Source organism: Sardina pilchardus, unplaced genomic scaffold (genome assembly GCF_963854185.1).
Source record: "Sardina pilchardus unplaced genomic scaffold, fSarPil1.1 HAP1_SCAFFOLD_105, whole genome shotgun sequence".
Lineage (NCBI taxonomy): Eukaryota > Metazoa > Chordata > Actinopteri > Clupeiformes > Clupeidae > Sardina > Sardina pilchardus.
Window position 1 is genome coordinate 40,001 of NW_026910886.1, and position 14,209 is coordinate 54,209.

The following is a 14,209-nucleotide window of genomic DNA, read 5'->3' on the forward strand; positions in this document are numbered from 1 at the left end:
CCCAGGCGGTCTCCCATCCAAGTACTAACCGGGCCCTGCGCTGCTTAGCTTCCGAGATCAGACGAGAGCGGGCGTGCTCAGCGCGGTATGGCCGTAAGCGATTAACTCCCCACTCGGACCCAGTCCTCAAGCGCAGCTGGTGCGGCTGCAAGCAGCTCAATCCAAAGCAAAACGCTTACAGCACCCGGTATTCCCAGGCGGTCTCCCATCCAAGTACTAACCGGGCCCTGCGCTGCTTAGCTTCCGAGATCAGACGAGAGCGGGCGTGCTCAGCGCGGTATGGCCGTAAGCGATTAACTCCCCACTCGGACCCAGTCCTCAAGCGCAGCTGGTGCGGCTGCAAGCAGCTCAATCCAAAGCAAAACGCTTACAGCACCCGGTATTCCCAGGCGGTCTCCCATCCAAGTACTAACCGGGCCCTGCGCTGCTTAGCTTCCGAGATCAGACGAGAGCGGGCGTGCTCAGCGCGGTATGGCCGTAAGCGATTAACTCCCCACTCGGACCCAGTCCTCAAGCGCAGCTGGTGCGGCTGCAAGCAGCTCAATCCAAAGCAAAACGCTTACAGCACCCGGTATTCCCAGGCGGTCTCCCATCCAAGTACTAACCGGGCCCTGCGCTGCTTAGCTTCCGAGATCAGACGAGAGCGGGCGTGCTCAGCGCGGTATGGCCGTAAGCGATTAACTCCCCACTCGGACCCAGTCCTCAAGCGCAGCTGGTGCGGCTGCAAGCAGCTCAATCCAAAGCAAAACGCTTACAGCACCCGGTATTCCCAGGCGGTCTCCCATCCAAGTACTAACCGGGCCCTGCGCTGCTTAGCTTCCGAGATCAGACGAGAGCGGGCGTGCTCAGCGCGGTATGGCCGTAAGCGATTAACTCCCCACTCGGACCCAGTCCTCAAGCGCAGCTGGTGCGGCTGCAAGCAGCTCAATCCAAAGCAAAACGCTTACAGCACCCGGTATTCCCAGGCGGTCTCCCATCCAAGTACTAACCGGGCCCTGCGCTGCTTAGCTTCCGAGATCAGACGAGAGCGGGCGTGCTCAGCGCGGTATGGCCGTAAGCGATTAACTCCCCACTCGGACCCAGTCCTCAAGCGCAGCTGGTGCGGCTGCAAGCAGCTCAATCCAAAGCAAAACGCTTACAGCACCCGGTATTCCCAGGCGGTCTCCCATCCAAGTACTAACCGGGCCCTGCGCTGCTTAGCTTCCGAGATCAGACGAGAGCGGGCGTGCTCAGCGCGGTATGGCCGTAAGCGATTAACTCCCCACTCGGACCCAGTCCTCAAGCGCAGCTGGTGCGGCTGCAAGCAGCTCAATCCAAAGCAAAACGCTTACAGCACCCGGTATTCCCAGGCGGTCTCCCATCCAAGTACTAACCGGGCCCTGCGCTGCTTAGCTTCCGAGATCAGACGAGAGCGGGCGTGCTCAGCGCGGTATGGCCGTAAGCGATTAACTCCCCACTCGGACCCAGTCCTCAAGCGCAGCTGGTGCGGCTGCAAGCAGCTCAATCCAAAGCAAAACGCTTACAGCACCCGGTATTCCCAGGCGGTCTCCCATCCAAGTACTAACCGGGCCCTGCGCTGCTTAGCTTCCGAGATCAGACGAGAGCGGGCGTGCTCAGCGCGGTATGGCCGTAAGCGATTAACTCCCCACTCGGACCCAGTCCTCAAGCGCAGCTGGTGCGGCTGCAAGCAGCTCAATCCAAAGCAAAACGCTTACAGCACCCGGTATTCCCAGGCGGTCTCCCATCCAAGTACTAACCGGGCCCTGCGCTGCTTAGCTTCCGAGATCAGACGAGAGCGGGCGTGCTCAGCGCGGTATGGCCGTAAGCGATTAACTCCCCACTCGGACCCAGTCCTCAAGCGCAGCTGGTGCGGCTGCAAGCAGCTCAATCCAAAGCAAAACGCTTACAGCACCCGGTATTCCCAGGCGGTCTCCCATCCAAGTACTAACCGGGCCCTGCGCTGCTTAGCTTCCGAGATCAGACGAGAGCGGGCGTGCTCAGCGCGGTATGGCCGTAAGCGATTAACTCCCCACTCGGACCCAGTCCTCAAGCGCAGCTGGTGCGGCTGCAAGCAGCTCAATCCAAAGCAAAACGCTTACAGCACCCGGTATTCCCAGGCGGTCTCCCATCCAAGTACTAACCGGGCCCTGCGCTGCTTAGCTTCCGAGATCAGACGAGAGCGGGCGTGCTCAGCGCGGTATGGCCGTAAGCGATTAACTCCCCACTCGGACCCAGTCCTCAAGCGCAGCTGGTGCGGCTGCAAGCAGCTCAATCCAAAGCAAAACGCTTACAGCACCCGGTATTCCCAGGCGGTCTCCCATCCAAGTACTAACCGGGCCCTGCGCTGCTTAGCTTCCGAGATCAGACGAGAGCGGGCGTGCTCAGCGCGGTATGGCCGTAAGCGATTAACTCCCCACTCGGACCCAGTCCTCAAGCGCAGCTGGTGCGGCTGCAAGCAGCTCAATCCAAAGCAAAACGCTTACAGCACCCGGTATTCCCAGGCGGTCTCCCATCCAAGTACTAACCGGGCCCTGCGCTGCTTAGCTTCCGAGATCAGACGAGAGCGGGCGTGCTCAGCGCGGTATGGCCGTAAGCGATTAACTCCCCACTCGGACCCAGTCCTCAAGCGCAGCTGGTGCGGCTGCAAGCAGCTCAATCCAAAGCAAAACGCTTACAGCACCCGGTATTCCCAGGCGGTCTCCCATCCAAGTACTAACCGGGCCCTGCGCTGCTTAGCTTCCGAGATCAGACGAGAGCGGGCGTGCTCAGCGCGGTATGGCCGTAAGCGATTAACTCCCCACTCGGACCCAGTCCTCAAGCGCAGCTGGTGCGGCTGCAAGCAGCTCAATCCAAAGCAAAACGCTTACAGCACCCGGTATTCCCAGGCGGTCTCCCATCCAAGTACTAACCGGGCCCTGCGCTGCTTAGCTTCCGAGATCAGACGAGAGCGGGCGTGCTCAGCGCGGTATGGCCGTAAGCGATTAACTCCCCACTCGGACCCAGTCCTCAAGCGCAGCTGGTGCGGCTGCAAGCAGCTCAATCCAAAGCAAAACGCTTACAGCACCCGGTATTCCCAGGCGGTCTCCCATCCAAGTACTAACCGGGCCCTGCGCTGCTTAGCTTCCGAGATCAGACGAGAGCGGGCGTGCTCAGCGCGGTATGGCCGTAAGCGATTAACTCCCCACTCGGACCCAGTCCTCAAGCGCAGCTGGTGCGGCTGCAAGCAGCTCAATCCAAAGCAAAACGCTTACAGCACCCGGTATTCCCAGGCGGTCTCCCATCCAAGTACTAACCGGGCCCTGCGCTGCTTAGCTTCCGAGATCAGACGAGAGCGGGCGTGCTCAGCGCGGTATGGCCGTAAGCGATTAACTCCCCACTCGGACCCAGTCCTCAAGCGCAGCTGGTGCGGCTGCAAGCAGCTCAATCCAAAGCAAAACGCTTACAGCACCCGGTATTCCCAGGCGGTCTCCCATCCAAGTACTAACCGGGCCCTGCGCTGCTTAGCTTCCGAGATCAGACGAGAGCGGGCGTGCTCAGCGCGGTATGGCCGTAAGCGATTAACTCCCCACTCGGACCCAGTCCTCAAGCGCAGCTGGTGCGGCTGCAAGCAGCTCAATCCAAAGCAAAACGCTTACAGCACCCGGTATTCCCAGGCGGTCTCCCATCCAAGTACTAACCGGGCCCTGCGCTGCTTAGCTTCCGAGATCAGACGAGAGCGGGCGTGCTCAGCGCGGTATGGCCGTAAGCGATTAACTCCCCACTCGGACCCAGTCCTCAAGCGCAGCTGGTGCGGCTGCAAGCAGCTCAATCCAAAGCAAAACGCTTACAGCACCCGGTATTCCCAGGCGGTCTCCCATCCAAGTACTAACCGGGCCCTGCGCTGCTTAGCTTCCGAGATCAGACGAGAGCGGGCGTGCTCAGCGCGGTATGGCCGTAAGCGATTAACTCCCCACTCGGACCCAGTCCTCAAGCGCAGCTGGTGCGGCTGCAAGCAGCTCAATCCAAAGCAAAACGCTTACAGCACCCGGTATTCCCAGGCGGTCTCCCATCCAAGTACTAACCGGGCCCTGCGCTGCTTAGCTTCCGAGATCAGACGAGAGCGGGCGTGCTCAGCGCGGTATGGCCGTAAGCGATTAACTCCCCACTCGGACCCAGTCCTCAAGCGCAGCTGGTGCGGCTGCAAGCAGCTCAATCCAAAGCAAAACGCTTACAGCACCCGGTATTCCCAGGCGGTCTCCCATCCAAGTACTAACCGGGCCCTGCGCTGCTTAGCTTCCGAGATCAGACGAGAGCGGGCGTGCTCAGCGCGGTATGGCCGTAAGCGATTAACTCCCCACTCGGACCCAGTCCTCAAGCGCAGCTGGTGCGGCTGCAAGCAGCTCAATCCAAAGCAAAACGCTTACAGCACCCGGTATTCCCAGGCGGTCTCCCATCCAAGTACTAACCGGGCCCTGCGCTGCTTAGCTTCCGAGATCAGACGAGAGCGGGCGTGCTCAGCGCGGTATGGCCGTAAGCGATTAACTCCCCACTCGGACCCAGTCCTCAAGCGCAGCTGGTGCGGCTGCAAGCAGCTCAATCCAAAGCAAAACGCTTACAGCACCCGGTATTCCCAGGCGGTCTCCCATCCAAGTACTAACCGGGCCCTGCGCTGCTTAGCTTCCGAGATCAGACGAGAGCGGGCGTGCTCAGCGCGGTATGGCCGTAAGCGATTAACTCCCCACTCGGACCCAGTCCTCAAGCGCAGCTGGTGCGGCTGCAAGCAGCTCAATCCAAAGCAAAACGCTTACAGCACCCGGTATTCCCAGGCGGTCTCCCATCCAAGTACTAACCGGGCCCTGCGCTGCTTAGCTTCCGAGATCAGACGAGAGCGGGCGTGCTCAGCGCGGTATGGCCGTAAGCGATTAACTCCCCACTCGGACCCAGTCCTCAAGCGCAGCTGGTGCGGCTGCAAGCAGCTCAATCCAAAGCAAAACGCTTACAGCACCCGGTATTCCCAGGCGGTCTCCCATCCAAGTACTAACCGGGCCCTGCGCTGCTTAGCTTCCGAGATCAGACGAGAGCGGGCGTGCTCAGCGCGGTATGGCCGTAAGCGATTAACTCCCCACTCGGACCCAGTCCTCAAGCGCAGCTGGTGCGGCTGCAAGCAGCTCAATCCAAAGCAAAACGCTTACAGCACCCGGTATTCCCAGGCGGTCTCCCATCCAAGTACTAACCGGGCCCTGCGCTGCTTAGCTTCCGAGATCAGACGAGAGCGGGCGTGCTCAGCGCGGTATGGCCGTAAGCGATTAACTCCCCACTCGGACCCAGTCCTCAAGCGCAGCTGGTGCGGCTGCAAGCAGCTCAATCCAAAGCAAAACGCTTACAGCACCCGGTATTCCCAGGCGGTCTCCCATCCAAGTACTAACCGGGCCCTGCGCTGCTTAGCTTCCGAGATCAGACGAGAGCGGGCGTGCTCAGCGCGGTATGGCCGTAAGCGATTAACTCCCCACTCGGACCCAGTCCTCAAGCGCAGCTGGTGCGGCTGCAAGCAGCTCAATCCAAAGCAAAACGCTTACAGCACCCGGTATTCCCAGGCGGTCTCCCATCCAAGTACTAACCGGGCCCTGCGCTGCTTAGCTTCCGAGATCAGACGAGAGCGGGCGTGCTCAGCGCGGTATGGCCGTAAGCGATTAACTCCCCACTCGGACCCAGTCCTCAAGCGCAGCTGGTGCGGCTGCAAGCAGCTCAATCCAAAGCAAAACGCTTACAGCACCCGGTATTCCCAGGCGGTCTCCCATCCAAGTACTAACCGGGCCCTGCGCTGCTTAGCTTCCGAGATCAGACGAGAGCGGGCGTGCTCAGCGCGGTATGGCCGTAAGCGATTAACTCCCCACTCGGACCCAGTCCTCAAGCGCAGCTGGTGCGGCTGCAAGCAGCTCAATCCAAAGCAAAACGCTTACAGCACCCGGTATTCCCAGGCGGTCTCCCATCCAAGTACTAACCGGGCCCTGCGCTGCTTAGCTTCCGAGATCAGACGAGAGCGGGCGTGCTCAGCGCGGTATGGCCGTAAGCGATTAACTCCCCACTCGGACCCAGTCCTCAAGCGCAGCTGGTGCGGCTGCAAGCAGCTCAATCCAAAGCAAAACGCTTACAGCACCCGGTATTCCCAGGCGGTCTCCCATCCAAGTACTAACCGGGCCCTGCGCTGCTTAGCTTCCGAGATCAGACGAGAGCGGGCGTGCTCAGCGCGGTATGGCCGTAAGCGATTAACTCCCCACTCGGACCCAGTCCTCAAGCGCAGCTGGTGCGGCTGCAAGCAGCTCAATCCAAAGCAAAACGCTTACAGCACCCGGTATTCCCAGGCGGTCTCCCATCCAAGTACTAACCGGGCCCTGCGCTGCTTAGCTTCCGAGATCAGACGAGAGCGGGCGTGCTCAGCGCGGTATGGCCGTAAGCGATTAACTCCCCACTCGGACCCAGTCCTCAAGCGCAGCTGGTGCGGCTGCAAGCAGCTCAATCCAAAGCAAAACGCTTACAGCACCCGGTATTCCCAGGCGGTCTCCCATCCAAGTACTAACCGGGCCCTGCGCTGCTTAGCTTCCGAGATCAGACGAGAGCGGGCGTGCTCAGCGCGGTATGGCCGTAAGCGATTAACTCCCCACTCGGACCCAGTCCTCAAGCGCAGCTGGTGCGGCTGCAAGCAGCTCAATCCAAAGCAAAACGCTTACAGCACCCGGTATTCCCAGGCGGTCTCCCATCCAAGTACTAACCGGGCCCTGCGCTGCTTAGCTTCCGAGATCAGAAGAGAGCGGGCGTGCTCAGCGCGGTATGGCCGTAAGCGATTAACTCCCCACTCGGACCCAGTCCTCAAGCGCAGCTGGTGCGGCTGCAAGCAGCTCAATCCAAAGCAAAACGCTTACAGCACCCGGTATTCCCAGGCGGTCTCCCATCCAAGTACTAACCGGGCCCTGCGCTGCTTAGCTTCCGAGATCAGACGAGAGCGGGCGTGCTCAGCGCGGTATGGCCGTAAGCGATTAACTCCCCACTCGGACCCAGTCCTCAAGCGCAGCTGGTGCGGCTGCAAGCAGCTCAATCCAAAGCAAAACGCTTACAGCACCCGGTATTCCCAGGCGGTCTCCCATCCAAGTACTAACCGGGCCCTGCGCTGCTTAGCTTCCGAGATCAGACGAGAGCGGGCGTGCTCAGCGCGGTATGGCCGTAAGCGATTAACTCCCCACTCGGACCCAGTCCTCAAGCGCAGCTGGTGCGGCTGCAAGCAGCTCAATCCAAAGCAAAACGCTTACAGCACCCGGTATTCCCAGGCGGTCTCCCATCCAAGTACTAACCGGGCCCTGCGCTGCTTAGCTTCCGAGATCAGACGAGAGCGGGCGTGCTCAGCGCGGTATGGCCGTAAGCGATTAACTCCCCACTCGGACCCAGTCCTCAAGCGCAGCTGGTGCGGCTGCAAGCAGCTCAATCCAAAGCAAAACGCTTACAGCACCCGGTATTCCCAGGCGGTCTCCCATCCAAGTACTAACCGGGCCCTGCGCTGCTTAGCTTCCGAGATCAGACGAGAGCGGGCGTGCTCAGCGCGGTATGGCCGTAAGCGATTAACTCCCCACTCGGACCCAGTCCTCAAGCGCAGCTGGTGCGGCTGCAAGCAGCTCAATCCAAAGCAAAACGCTTACAGCACCCGGTATTCCCAGGCGGTCTCCCATCCAAGTACTAACCGGGCCCTGCGCTGCTTAGCTTCCGAGATCAGACGAGAGCGGGCGTGCTCAGCGCGGTATGGCCGTAAGCGATTAACTCCCCACTCGGACCCAGTCCTCAAGCGCAGCTGGTGCGGCTGCAAGCAGCTCAATCCAAAGCAAAACGCTTACAGCACCCGGTATTCCCAGGCGGTCTCCCATCCAAGTACTAACCGGGCCCTGCGCTGCTTAGCTTCCGAGATCAGACGAGAGCGGGCGTGCTCAGCGCGGTATGGCCGTAAGCGATTAACTCCCCACTCGGACCCAGTCCTCAAGCGCAGCTGGTGCGGCTGCAAGCAGCTCAATCCAAAGCAAAACGCTTACAGCACCCGGTATTCCCAGGCGGTCTCCCATCCAAGTACTAACCGGGCCCTGCGCTGCTTAGCTTCCGAGATCAGACGAGAGCGGGCGTGCTCAGCGCGGTATGGCCGTAAGCGATTAACTCCCCACTCGGACCCAGTCCTCAAGCGCAGCTGGTGCGGCTGCAAGCAGCTCAATCCAAAGCAAAACGCTTACAGCACCCGGTATTCCCAGGCGGTCTCCCATCCAAGTACTAACCGGGCCCTGCGCTGCTTAGCTTCCGAGATCAGACGAGAGCGGGCGTGCTCAGCGCGGTATGGCCGTAAGCGATTAACTCCCCACTCGGACCCAGTCCTCAAGCGCAGCTGGTGCGGCTGCAAGCAGCTCAATCCAAAGCAAAACGCTTACAGCACCCGGTATTCCCAGGCGGTCTCCCATCCAAGTACTAACCGGGCCCTGCGCTGCTTAGCTTCCGAGATCAGACGAGAGCGGGCGTGCTCAGCGCGGTATGGCCGTAAGCGATTAACTCCCCACTCGGACCCAGTCCTCAAGCGCAGCTGGTGCGGCTGCAAGCAGCTCAATCCAAAGCAAAACGCTTACAGCACCCGGTATTCCCAGGCGGTCTCCCATCCAAGTACTAACCGGGCCCTGCGCTGCTTAGCTTCCGAGATCAGACGAGAGCGGGCGTGCTCAGCGCGGTATGGCCGTAAGCGATTAACTCCCCACTCGGACCCAGTCCTCAAGCGCAGCTGGTGCGGCTGCAAGCAGCTCAATCCAAAGCAAAACGCTTACAGCACCCGGTATTCCCAGGCGGTCTCCCATCCAAGTACTAACCGGGCCCTGCGCTGCTTAGCTTCCGAGATCAGACGAGAGCGGGCGTGCTCAGCGCGGTATGGCCGTAAGCTATTAACTCCCCACTCGGACCCAGTCCTCAAGCGCAGCTGGTGCGGCTGCAAGCAGCTCAATCCAAAGCAAAACGCTTACGGCACCCGGTATTCCCAGGCGGTCTCCCATCCAAGTACTAACCGGGCCCTGCGCTGCTTAGCTTCCGAGATCAGACGAGAGCGGGCGTGCTCAGCGCGGTATGGCCGTAAGCGATTAACTCCCAACTCGGACCCAGTCCTCAAGCGCAGCTGGTGCGGCTGCAAGCAGCTCAATCCAAAGCAAAACGCTTACAGCACCCGGTATTCCCAGGCGGTCTCCCATCCAAGTACTAACCGGGCCCTGCGCTGCTTAGCTTCCGAGATCAGACGAGAGCGGGCGTGCTCAGCGCGGTATGGCCGTAAGCGATTAACTCCCCACTCGGACCCAGTCCTCAAGCGCAGCTGGTGCGGCTGCAAGCAGCTCAATCCAAAGCAAAACGCTTACAGCACCCGGTATTCCCAGGCGGTCTCCCATCCAAGTACTAACCGGGCCCTGCGCTGCTTAGCTTCCGAGATCAGACGAGAGCGGGCGTGCTCAGCGCGGTATGGCCGTAAGCGATTAACTCCCCACTCGGACCCAGTCCTCAAGCGCAGCTGGTGCGGCTGCAAGCAGCTCAATCCAAAGCAAAACGCTTACAGCACCCGGTATTCCCAGGCGGTCTCCCATCCAAGTACTAACCGGGCCCTGCGCTGCTTAGCTTCCGAGATCAGACGAGAGCGGGCGTGCTCAGCGCGGTATGGCCGTAAGCGATTAACTCCCCACTCGGACCCAGTCCTCAAGCGCAGCTGGTGCGGCTGCAAGCAGCTCAATCCAAAGCAAAACGCTTACAGCACCCGGTATTCCCAGGCGGTCTCCCATCCAAGTACTAACCGGGCCCTGCGCTGCTTAGCTTCCGAGATCAGACGAGAGCGGGCGTGCTCAGCGCGGTATGGCCGTAAGCGATTAACTCCCCACTCGGACCCAGTCCTCAAGCGCAGCTGGTGCTGCTGCAAGCAGCTCAATCCAAAGCAAAACGCTTACAGCACCCGGTATTCCCAGGCGGTCTCCCATCCAAGTACTAACCGGGCCCTGCGCTGCTTAGCTTCCGAGATCAGACGAGAGCGGGCGTGCTCAGCGCGGTATGGCCGTAAGCGATTAACTCCCCACTCGGACCCAGTCCTCAAGCGCAGCTGGTGCGGCTGCAAGCAGCTCAATCCAAAGCAAAACGCTTACAGCACCCGGTATTCCCAGGCGGTCTCCCATCCAAGTACTAACCGGGCCCTGCGCTGCTTAGCTTCCGAGATCAGACGAGAGCGGGCGTGCTCAGCGCGGTATGGCCGTAAGCGATTAATCCCCACTCGGACCCAGTCCTCAAGCGCAGCTGGTGCGGCTGCAAGCAGCTCAATCCAAAGCAAAACGCTTACAGCACCCGGTATTCCCAGGCGGTCTCCCATCCAAGTACTAACCGGGCCCTGCGCTGCTTAGCTTCCGAGATCAGACGAGAGCGGGCGTGCTCAGCGCGGTATGGCCGTAAGCGATTAACTCCCCACTCGGACCCAGTCCTCAAGCGCAGCTGGTGCGGCTGCAAGCAGCTCAATCCAAAGCAAAACGCTTACAGCACCCGGTATTCCCAGGCGGTCTCCCATCCAAGTACTAACCGGGCCCTGCGCTGCTTAGCTTCCGAGATCAGACGAGAGCGGGCGTGCTCAGCGCGGTATGGCCGTAAGCGATTAACTCCCCACTCGGACCCAGTCCTCAAGCGCAGCTGGTGCGGCTGCAAGCAGCTCAATCCAAAGCAAAACGCTTACAGCACCCGGTATTCCCAGGCGGTCTCCCATCCAAGTACTAACCGGGCCCTGCGCTGCTTAGCTTCCGAGATCAGACGAGAGCGGGCGTGCTCAGCGCGGTATGGCCGTAAGCGATTAACTCCCCACTCGGACCCAGTCCTCAAGCGCAGCTGGTGCGGCTGCAAGCAGCTCAATCCAAAGCAAAACGCTTACAGCACCCGGTATTCCCAGGCGGTCTCCCATCCAAGTACTAACCGGGCCCTGCGCTGCTTAGCTTCCGAGATCAGACGAGAGCGGGCGTGCTCAGCGCGGTATGGCCGTAAGCGATAAACTCCCCACTCGGACCCAGTCCTCAAGCGCAGCTGGTGCGGCTGCAAGCAGCTCAATCCAAAGCAAAACGCTTACAGCACCCGGTATTCCCAGGCGGTCTCCCATCCAAGTACTAACCGGGCCCTGCGCTGCTTAGCTTCCGAGATCAGACGAGAGCGGGCGTGCTCAGCGCGGTATGGCCGTAAGCGATTAACACTAGAAGCGCCGCGCCGTTCTGACCTACTTATACCTAGAAGCGCCGCGCCCCGGTCATTTGACCGCTTTGACGACCTACTAGAAGCGCCGTGCTGTTGTGAACTACTTAAAGCGCGGCGAGGCGGTCAAAAGACCGCTGAGTCCTTAGACTGGGAGGCTGCTACTTACACAAAATGATCGCTAGATGGCGCTTCGTGCACGAATCAAATCGTTTGGTCATAAATTCAGTTTGCACTATTATCATTCGTGTCAGACCGTCTTGTTGATAGTCTGTGGTTGTTTCATTATGACATACAGCACGTTCGAGTTGTCTGTTCATTTAGTTGTGTTGATTTGTGTTGTTTGAGGTAAAAACTCTGGAAGAGTTCTTGAACAAACCTTAAGCAAACTTGACTTTCAACTAAAATGCTCTAAAAGTGAATGGGTAAAAGTCAATTCACTCCCCAAATTCACTTCTATTCATTTAATAGGTAGCCTATCTGTTTGCGCCGCCGAAAATGAACAGTCTGCCGACAATGAACAGTCTGGTTTCAATTAGCCTACACAGTAGCCAGGATTTCAGGCCGCATTTTACAGGCTACCGTGGCTACTTTCTAAAACATTTTTTATTCATTTAGGGAGAAGCATCTTATGGGGTCTAGCTACATCGGAGGGAGGGAGATAGAGAGCTATGCTGAGCAGAAAGATATTTTCCGTTTTGTGAATGTGTATGATATGTTTGCGATGTCTGCTGAAAAAAGGCTATGGGCTTATAGACCTCTGAAGTTCGCCTACAAAAAAGCTGCCATCTTTGAGATTCGGTATCTGGCGATTTTTCCTATGGGAAAATAACATGGGGATTTTGAATTATCGCACCTGTTAAACTCACGCGGGCACGACATAGTCTTAAATAAAGACGTTTTCCTGAACACACTTTTGTCCTCTGCCTTCTTGTGCATACTGTGATCTCCGGTTCGTGAGGTCGGCACACTTTGATTTTTGCTACCCCAGAGCTAACTGGCTAACTAACTCAATGGCAAGTTGCATTGCAAGTTAGCTCTGGGGTAGCGAAAATCAAAGTCTGCCGCTTTCGCATACCGGAGATCACAGATTCCTCTCGAAGGCAGAGGACAAAAGTGTGTTCAGGAAAACACCTGAATTTCCGATTTTGTCATCCCCGCGAGAGTTTAACAGGTGTGATAATTCCAAATCCCCATGTTAATTTCCCATAGGAAAAATCGTCAGATACCGTAACTCCTTATATGGGCAAAGATGGTAGCTTTTTTGTAGGCGAACTTCAGAGGTCTATTGTTTCTACAATTTAAGCTAACGTCTAGGCTGCGTGACTTCGAGATCCAGCATTGATATACACATTTTAACTGTTCTGTAGAGGAGAATTGTAGCTCACTGGTTAGAGCTTCGGCCTCAAATCCAAAGGATTGCTGGTTCGATTCCCGACTTGATCATAGCGGAAATTATTTTAAGCAAAGCATCAATAAATATAGGCTATGTTCTGTTTTTTCTATTCACACAACTACACGCACGCTGGCGAATTCGAACATTCTGAAACGCGCATATGCGATGAAACATGATTGCGCATTCTTCCACGAGTTGCCTAAATAGCCATGCCTACAGCCTAGCCTATGCACAGAGAGAGGCGGTGGGGGTGGGGAGGCAGTTAATCGTCCTCGATGCGCGGTGATGTCTGTAGTAGCCTAGCCTAGACGAGAGTATGGGGGAGGGGGAATGATCGGTTTCAAATAGGCTATGTTGCAATGGATAGTGTGTTATGTATAGACCCCGAAGCCATTTGCTTTGAGAATAACGGCTGGCTGATGAAGTAGTTGGCTGGCTAGCTGGCCCAGCCAAAACCTAAATGAGGCTGCAGCCGCCAACGTTTTCATGACTGATCATGGCTTTAGTTGCCACTTCATGTCTGCAGATGTCTATATTGTACTAGATCTCAACACACAATGTTATTGTATTGTTTTGGACAACGTTCTGCACGTTTCACTTCAATGTAGACTGCATGCGTTGTGAACAGGAAAGGAAACGGTGGAAGTCGCATCACGGACTTCTCTTTTGTTCTGTAATAGCCTACCTCTATAATATCCTCTAGCCGCTATAGTATTTCTATAGCAATCTTGTAGTACTTCTGTAGTATGTCCCAATTTACTATAGTATTCCTATAAGATTCCTACAATATTTAGTCCCAAAATACTATAAGATTCCTATAGTACTTTTTCGTAAGCCTAATAACCTATCGCGTTCAATGTTGTAAATCCGTCTGTTCCAGAATATTTGGTTCATATCATCAATCTTTGGTTTTGGTGTTTGTGCAACCTGGCCCTGGAGATTTAACAAAAGTCTGACTAGCCCTACGTAGGAATTAGGAAAGTATGTAAGGCGAGATCAAGATTAGGCTACGTTGCTTGCTTCTTTCCCCCATGTCAACTCACTGTGAGTTCTATATCGTAGCACCGAGCACAATACTGATGTGGTGTGTCCAGTGGGAAAATCTCATGTAGCCTAGCCTAATTTCTAGGCTCGTTTATTTTTCGCGTGTCTCTATGATATAATTATTTTTAGATGCAAAAAGTCTAACTGGCTTAGTCAAAGTTTGTCAGATGGCGGCTCAATTTGGCTAGTATTGTGATTCATCCGTTTATTTCAGATAGTTTGTTATGAAAAACCATTTACAAAGAATATTTGTTCGTCGACATTGAAAAACAGTCTGCGAATTCAGTCTATATAAGCTACATGATCTGCTCGTGCCAAGTTGCGAACCCGGGTCTCCTGCATAGTAGTCGAGAGATTTAACGTTGCGCCACTGAATGGATGCATCGCAAAGCTTTGGAAATATAGTTCTTTGTCCAGCAAATAGGCTATGTAAGAAAATGCTTATTAGTCTGAGCTTTAAAAGATAGCCTACAAATAGAAGATAAGATACAACTATGAATGTACGTAGGCATACGCGCCCAGCTACGT

General features: G+C 56.7%; 59 non-coding genes across 59 annotated transcripts in view; all 59 read right to left on the reverse strand.

Moving 5' to 3' along the window:
* Window positions 1-99, reverse strand: part of LOC134074449 (5S ribosomal RNA) — a 119-nt gene extending 20 nt beyond the window's left edge. The window contains exon 1 of the ribosomal RNA XR_009937684.1: window positions 1-99. This exon is cut by the window's left edge and continues 20 nt beyond it. This is a non-coding gene — a ribosomal RNA (5S ribosomal RNA).
* A 73-nt stretch (window positions 100-172) lies between these two features.
* Window positions 173-291, reverse strand: LOC134074450 (5S ribosomal RNA). Its single transcript, XR_009937685.1, has one exon. It is a non-coding gene; the product is annotated as a 5S ribosomal RNA (ribosomal RNA).
* A 73-nt stretch (window positions 292-364) lies between these two features.
* LOC134074451 (5S ribosomal RNA) lies at window positions 365-483 on the reverse strand. The gene has a single exon (XR_009937686.1). It is a non-coding gene; the product is annotated as a 5S ribosomal RNA (ribosomal RNA).
* Window positions 484-556: 73 nt separating this feature from the next.
* Window positions 557-675, reverse strand: LOC134074452 (5S ribosomal RNA). Its single transcript, XR_009937687.1, has one exon. It is a non-coding gene; the product is annotated as a 5S ribosomal RNA (ribosomal RNA).
* A 73-nt stretch (window positions 676-748) lies between these two features.
* LOC134074453 (5S ribosomal RNA) lies at window positions 749-867 on the reverse strand. The gene has a single exon (XR_009937688.1). It is a non-coding gene; the product is annotated as a 5S ribosomal RNA (ribosomal RNA).
* Window positions 868-940: 73 nt separating this feature from the next.
* On the reverse strand, window positions 941-1,059 carry LOC134074455 (5S ribosomal RNA). Its single transcript, XR_009937690.1, has one exon. It is a non-coding gene; the product is annotated as a 5S ribosomal RNA (ribosomal RNA).
* A 73-nt stretch (window positions 1,060-1,132) lies between these two features.
* LOC134074456 (5S ribosomal RNA) lies at window positions 1,133-1,251 on the reverse strand. The gene has a single exon (XR_009937691.1). It is a non-coding gene; the product is annotated as a 5S ribosomal RNA (ribosomal RNA).
* A 73-nt stretch (window positions 1,252-1,324) lies between these two features.
* LOC134074457 (5S ribosomal RNA) lies at window positions 1,325-1,443 on the reverse strand. Its single transcript, XR_009937692.1, has one exon. It is a non-coding gene; the product is annotated as a 5S ribosomal RNA (ribosomal RNA).
* A 73-nt stretch (window positions 1,444-1,516) lies between these two features.
* Window positions 1,517-1,635, reverse strand: LOC134074458 (5S ribosomal RNA). The gene has a single exon (XR_009937693.1). It is a non-coding gene; the product is annotated as a 5S ribosomal RNA (ribosomal RNA).
* A 73-nt stretch (window positions 1,636-1,708) lies between these two features.
* LOC134074459 (5S ribosomal RNA) lies at window positions 1,709-1,827 on the reverse strand. Its single transcript, XR_009937694.1, has one exon. It is a non-coding gene; the product is annotated as a 5S ribosomal RNA (ribosomal RNA).
* Window positions 1,828-1,900: 73 nt separating this feature from the next.
* Window positions 1,901-2,019, reverse strand: LOC134074460 (5S ribosomal RNA). Its single transcript, XR_009937695.1, has one exon. It is a non-coding gene; the product is annotated as a 5S ribosomal RNA (ribosomal RNA).
* A 73-nt stretch (window positions 2,020-2,092) lies between these two features.
* Window positions 2,093-2,211, reverse strand: LOC134074461 (5S ribosomal RNA). Its single transcript, XR_009937696.1, has one exon. It is a non-coding gene; the product is annotated as a 5S ribosomal RNA (ribosomal RNA).
* Window positions 2,212-2,284: 73 nt separating this feature from the next.
* On the reverse strand, window positions 2,285-2,403 carry LOC134074462 (5S ribosomal RNA). The gene has a single exon (XR_009937697.1). It is a non-coding gene; the product is annotated as a 5S ribosomal RNA (ribosomal RNA).
* Window positions 2,404-2,476: 73 nt separating this feature from the next.
* Window positions 2,477-2,595, reverse strand: LOC134074464 (5S ribosomal RNA). Its single transcript, XR_009937698.1, has one exon. It is a non-coding gene; the product is annotated as a 5S ribosomal RNA (ribosomal RNA).
* Window positions 2,596-2,668: 73 nt separating this feature from the next.
* On the reverse strand, window positions 2,669-2,787 carry LOC134074465 (5S ribosomal RNA). The gene has a single exon (XR_009937699.1). It is a non-coding gene; the product is annotated as a 5S ribosomal RNA (ribosomal RNA).
* Window positions 2,788-2,860: 73 nt separating this feature from the next.
* LOC134074467 (5S ribosomal RNA) lies at window positions 2,861-2,979 on the reverse strand. The gene has a single exon (XR_009937701.1). It is a non-coding gene; the product is annotated as a 5S ribosomal RNA (ribosomal RNA).
* A 73-nt stretch (window positions 2,980-3,052) lies between these two features.
* LOC134074468 (5S ribosomal RNA) lies at window positions 3,053-3,171 on the reverse strand. Its single transcript, XR_009937702.1, has one exon. It is a non-coding gene; the product is annotated as a 5S ribosomal RNA (ribosomal RNA).
* A 73-nt stretch (window positions 3,172-3,244) lies between these two features.
* On the reverse strand, window positions 3,245-3,363 carry LOC134074469 (5S ribosomal RNA). The gene has a single exon (XR_009937703.1). It is a non-coding gene; the product is annotated as a 5S ribosomal RNA (ribosomal RNA).
* A 73-nt stretch (window positions 3,364-3,436) lies between these two features.
* LOC134074470 (5S ribosomal RNA) lies at window positions 3,437-3,555 on the reverse strand. The gene has a single exon (XR_009937704.1). It is a non-coding gene; the product is annotated as a 5S ribosomal RNA (ribosomal RNA).
* A 73-nt stretch (window positions 3,556-3,628) lies between these two features.
* Window positions 3,629-3,747, reverse strand: LOC134074471 (5S ribosomal RNA). Its single transcript, XR_009937705.1, has one exon. It is a non-coding gene; the product is annotated as a 5S ribosomal RNA (ribosomal RNA).
* Window positions 3,748-3,820: 73 nt separating this feature from the next.
* LOC134074472 (5S ribosomal RNA) lies at window positions 3,821-3,939 on the reverse strand. The gene has a single exon (XR_009937706.1). It is a non-coding gene; the product is annotated as a 5S ribosomal RNA (ribosomal RNA).
* A 73-nt stretch (window positions 3,940-4,012) lies between these two features.
* On the reverse strand, window positions 4,013-4,131 carry LOC134074473 (5S ribosomal RNA). Its single transcript, XR_009937707.1, has one exon. It is a non-coding gene; the product is annotated as a 5S ribosomal RNA (ribosomal RNA).
* A 73-nt stretch (window positions 4,132-4,204) lies between these two features.
* On the reverse strand, window positions 4,205-4,323 carry LOC134074474 (5S ribosomal RNA). Its single transcript, XR_009937708.1, has one exon. It is a non-coding gene; the product is annotated as a 5S ribosomal RNA (ribosomal RNA).
* Window positions 4,324-4,396: 73 nt separating this feature from the next.
* Window positions 4,397-4,515, reverse strand: LOC134074475 (5S ribosomal RNA). The gene has a single exon (XR_009937709.1). It is a non-coding gene; the product is annotated as a 5S ribosomal RNA (ribosomal RNA).
* Window positions 4,516-4,588: 73 nt separating this feature from the next.
* Window positions 4,589-4,707, reverse strand: LOC134074476 (5S ribosomal RNA). Its single transcript, XR_009937710.1, has one exon. It is a non-coding gene; the product is annotated as a 5S ribosomal RNA (ribosomal RNA).
* A 73-nt stretch (window positions 4,708-4,780) lies between these two features.
* LOC134074478 (5S ribosomal RNA) lies at window positions 4,781-4,899 on the reverse strand. The gene has a single exon (XR_009937712.1). It is a non-coding gene; the product is annotated as a 5S ribosomal RNA (ribosomal RNA).
* A 73-nt stretch (window positions 4,900-4,972) lies between these two features.
* LOC134074480 (5S ribosomal RNA) lies at window positions 4,973-5,091 on the reverse strand. The gene has a single exon (XR_009937713.1). It is a non-coding gene; the product is annotated as a 5S ribosomal RNA (ribosomal RNA).
* Window positions 5,092-5,164: 73 nt separating this feature from the next.
* On the reverse strand, window positions 5,165-5,283 carry LOC134074481 (5S ribosomal RNA). The gene has a single exon (XR_009937714.1). It is a non-coding gene; the product is annotated as a 5S ribosomal RNA (ribosomal RNA).
* A 73-nt stretch (window positions 5,284-5,356) lies between these two features.
* Window positions 5,357-5,475, reverse strand: LOC134074482 (5S ribosomal RNA). The gene has a single exon (XR_009937715.1). It is a non-coding gene; the product is annotated as a 5S ribosomal RNA (ribosomal RNA).
* A 73-nt stretch (window positions 5,476-5,548) lies between these two features.
* Window positions 5,549-5,667, reverse strand: LOC134074483 (5S ribosomal RNA). The gene has a single exon (XR_009937716.1). It is a non-coding gene; the product is annotated as a 5S ribosomal RNA (ribosomal RNA).
* Window positions 5,668-5,740: 73 nt separating this feature from the next.
* LOC134074484 (5S ribosomal RNA) lies at window positions 5,741-5,859 on the reverse strand. Its single transcript, XR_009937717.1, has one exon. It is a non-coding gene; the product is annotated as a 5S ribosomal RNA (ribosomal RNA).
* Window positions 5,860-5,932: 73 nt separating this feature from the next.
* Window positions 5,933-6,051, reverse strand: LOC134074485 (5S ribosomal RNA). Its single transcript, XR_009937718.1, has one exon. It is a non-coding gene; the product is annotated as a 5S ribosomal RNA (ribosomal RNA).
* A 73-nt stretch (window positions 6,052-6,124) lies between these two features.
* On the reverse strand, window positions 6,125-6,243 carry LOC134074486 (5S ribosomal RNA). The gene has a single exon (XR_009937719.1). It is a non-coding gene; the product is annotated as a 5S ribosomal RNA (ribosomal RNA).
* A 73-nt stretch (window positions 6,244-6,316) lies between these two features.
* LOC134074487 (5S ribosomal RNA) lies at window positions 6,317-6,435 on the reverse strand. The gene has a single exon (XR_009937720.1). It is a non-coding gene; the product is annotated as a 5S ribosomal RNA (ribosomal RNA).
* A 73-nt stretch (window positions 6,436-6,508) lies between these two features.
* Window positions 6,509-6,627, reverse strand: LOC134074488 (5S ribosomal RNA). The gene has a single exon (XR_009937721.1). It is a non-coding gene; the product is annotated as a 5S ribosomal RNA (ribosomal RNA).
* Window positions 6,628-6,700: 73 nt separating this feature from the next.
* Window positions 6,701-6,819, reverse strand: LOC134074536 (5S ribosomal RNA). The gene has a single exon (XR_009937769.1). It is a non-coding gene; the product is annotated as a 5S ribosomal RNA (ribosomal RNA).
* A 73-nt stretch (window positions 6,820-6,892) lies between these two features.
* LOC134074490 (5S ribosomal RNA) lies at window positions 6,893-7,011 on the reverse strand. The gene has a single exon (XR_009937723.1). It is a non-coding gene; the product is annotated as a 5S ribosomal RNA (ribosomal RNA).
* A 73-nt stretch (window positions 7,012-7,084) lies between these two features.
* Window positions 7,085-7,203, reverse strand: LOC134074491 (5S ribosomal RNA). The gene has a single exon (XR_009937724.1). It is a non-coding gene; the product is annotated as a 5S ribosomal RNA (ribosomal RNA).
* Window positions 7,204-7,276: 73 nt separating this feature from the next.
* On the reverse strand, window positions 7,277-7,395 carry LOC134074492 (5S ribosomal RNA). The gene has a single exon (XR_009937725.1). It is a non-coding gene; the product is annotated as a 5S ribosomal RNA (ribosomal RNA).
* A 73-nt stretch (window positions 7,396-7,468) lies between these two features.
* LOC134074493 (5S ribosomal RNA) lies at window positions 7,469-7,587 on the reverse strand. Its single transcript, XR_009937726.1, has one exon. It is a non-coding gene; the product is annotated as a 5S ribosomal RNA (ribosomal RNA).
* A 73-nt stretch (window positions 7,588-7,660) lies between these two features.
* On the reverse strand, window positions 7,661-7,779 carry LOC134074494 (5S ribosomal RNA). Its single transcript, XR_009937727.1, has one exon. It is a non-coding gene; the product is annotated as a 5S ribosomal RNA (ribosomal RNA).
* Window positions 7,780-7,852: 73 nt separating this feature from the next.
* LOC134074495 (5S ribosomal RNA) lies at window positions 7,853-7,971 on the reverse strand. Its single transcript, XR_009937728.1, has one exon. It is a non-coding gene; the product is annotated as a 5S ribosomal RNA (ribosomal RNA).
* A 73-nt stretch (window positions 7,972-8,044) lies between these two features.
* Window positions 8,045-8,163, reverse strand: LOC134074496 (5S ribosomal RNA). The gene has a single exon (XR_009937729.1). It is a non-coding gene; the product is annotated as a 5S ribosomal RNA (ribosomal RNA).
* A 73-nt stretch (window positions 8,164-8,236) lies between these two features.
* Window positions 8,237-8,355, reverse strand: LOC134074497 (5S ribosomal RNA). The gene has a single exon (XR_009937730.1). It is a non-coding gene; the product is annotated as a 5S ribosomal RNA (ribosomal RNA).
* Window positions 8,356-8,428: 73 nt separating this feature from the next.
* Window positions 8,429-8,547, reverse strand: LOC134074498 (5S ribosomal RNA). Its single transcript, XR_009937731.1, has one exon. It is a non-coding gene; the product is annotated as a 5S ribosomal RNA (ribosomal RNA).
* Window positions 8,548-8,620: 73 nt separating this feature from the next.
* Window positions 8,621-8,739, reverse strand: LOC134074499 (5S ribosomal RNA). The gene has a single exon (XR_009937732.1). It is a non-coding gene; the product is annotated as a 5S ribosomal RNA (ribosomal RNA).
* A 73-nt stretch (window positions 8,740-8,812) lies between these two features.
* LOC134074501 (5S ribosomal RNA) lies at window positions 8,813-8,931 on the reverse strand. Its single transcript, XR_009937734.1, has one exon. It is a non-coding gene; the product is annotated as a 5S ribosomal RNA (ribosomal RNA).
* Window positions 8,932-9,004: 73 nt separating this feature from the next.
* On the reverse strand, window positions 9,005-9,123 carry LOC134074322 (5S ribosomal RNA). Its single transcript, XR_009937562.1, has one exon. It is a non-coding gene; the product is annotated as a 5S ribosomal RNA (ribosomal RNA).
* A 73-nt stretch (window positions 9,124-9,196) lies between these two features.
* On the reverse strand, window positions 9,197-9,315 carry LOC134074502 (5S ribosomal RNA). Its single transcript, XR_009937735.1, has one exon. It is a non-coding gene; the product is annotated as a 5S ribosomal RNA (ribosomal RNA).
* Window positions 9,316-9,388: 73 nt separating this feature from the next.
* LOC134074503 (5S ribosomal RNA) lies at window positions 9,389-9,507 on the reverse strand. Its single transcript, XR_009937736.1, has one exon. It is a non-coding gene; the product is annotated as a 5S ribosomal RNA (ribosomal RNA).
* Window positions 9,508-9,580: 73 nt separating this feature from the next.
* Window positions 9,581-9,699, reverse strand: LOC134074504 (5S ribosomal RNA). Its single transcript, XR_009937737.1, has one exon. It is a non-coding gene; the product is annotated as a 5S ribosomal RNA (ribosomal RNA).
* Window positions 9,700-9,772: 73 nt separating this feature from the next.
* Window positions 9,773-9,891, reverse strand: LOC134074505 (5S ribosomal RNA). Its single transcript, XR_009937738.1, has one exon. It is a non-coding gene; the product is annotated as a 5S ribosomal RNA (ribosomal RNA).
* A 73-nt stretch (window positions 9,892-9,964) lies between these two features.
* LOC134074506 (5S ribosomal RNA) lies at window positions 9,965-10,083 on the reverse strand. The gene has a single exon (XR_009937739.1). It is a non-coding gene; the product is annotated as a 5S ribosomal RNA (ribosomal RNA).
* Window positions 10,084-10,156: 73 nt separating this feature from the next.
* On the reverse strand, window positions 10,157-10,275 carry LOC134074507 (5S ribosomal RNA). The gene has a single exon (XR_009937740.1). It is a non-coding gene; the product is annotated as a 5S ribosomal RNA (ribosomal RNA).
* Window positions 10,276-10,347: 72 nt separating this feature from the next.
* On the reverse strand, window positions 10,348-10,466 carry LOC134074508 (5S ribosomal RNA). The gene has a single exon (XR_009937741.1). It is a non-coding gene; the product is annotated as a 5S ribosomal RNA (ribosomal RNA).
* A 73-nt stretch (window positions 10,467-10,539) lies between these two features.
* LOC134074509 (5S ribosomal RNA) lies at window positions 10,540-10,658 on the reverse strand. Its single transcript, XR_009937742.1, has one exon. It is a non-coding gene; the product is annotated as a 5S ribosomal RNA (ribosomal RNA).
* A 73-nt stretch (window positions 10,659-10,731) lies between these two features.
* LOC134074510 (5S ribosomal RNA) lies at window positions 10,732-10,850 on the reverse strand. Its single transcript, XR_009937743.1, has one exon. It is a non-coding gene; the product is annotated as a 5S ribosomal RNA (ribosomal RNA).
* Window positions 10,851-10,923: 73 nt separating this feature from the next.
* Window positions 10,924-11,042, reverse strand: LOC134074512 (5S ribosomal RNA). Its single transcript, XR_009937745.1, has one exon. It is a non-coding gene; the product is annotated as a 5S ribosomal RNA (ribosomal RNA).
* A 73-nt stretch (window positions 11,043-11,115) lies between these two features.
* On the reverse strand, window positions 11,116-11,234 carry LOC134074513 (5S ribosomal RNA). Its single transcript, XR_009937746.1, has one exon. It is a non-coding gene; the product is annotated as a 5S ribosomal RNA (ribosomal RNA).
* Between the last annotated feature and the right edge of the window lie 2,975 nt (window positions 11,235-14,209).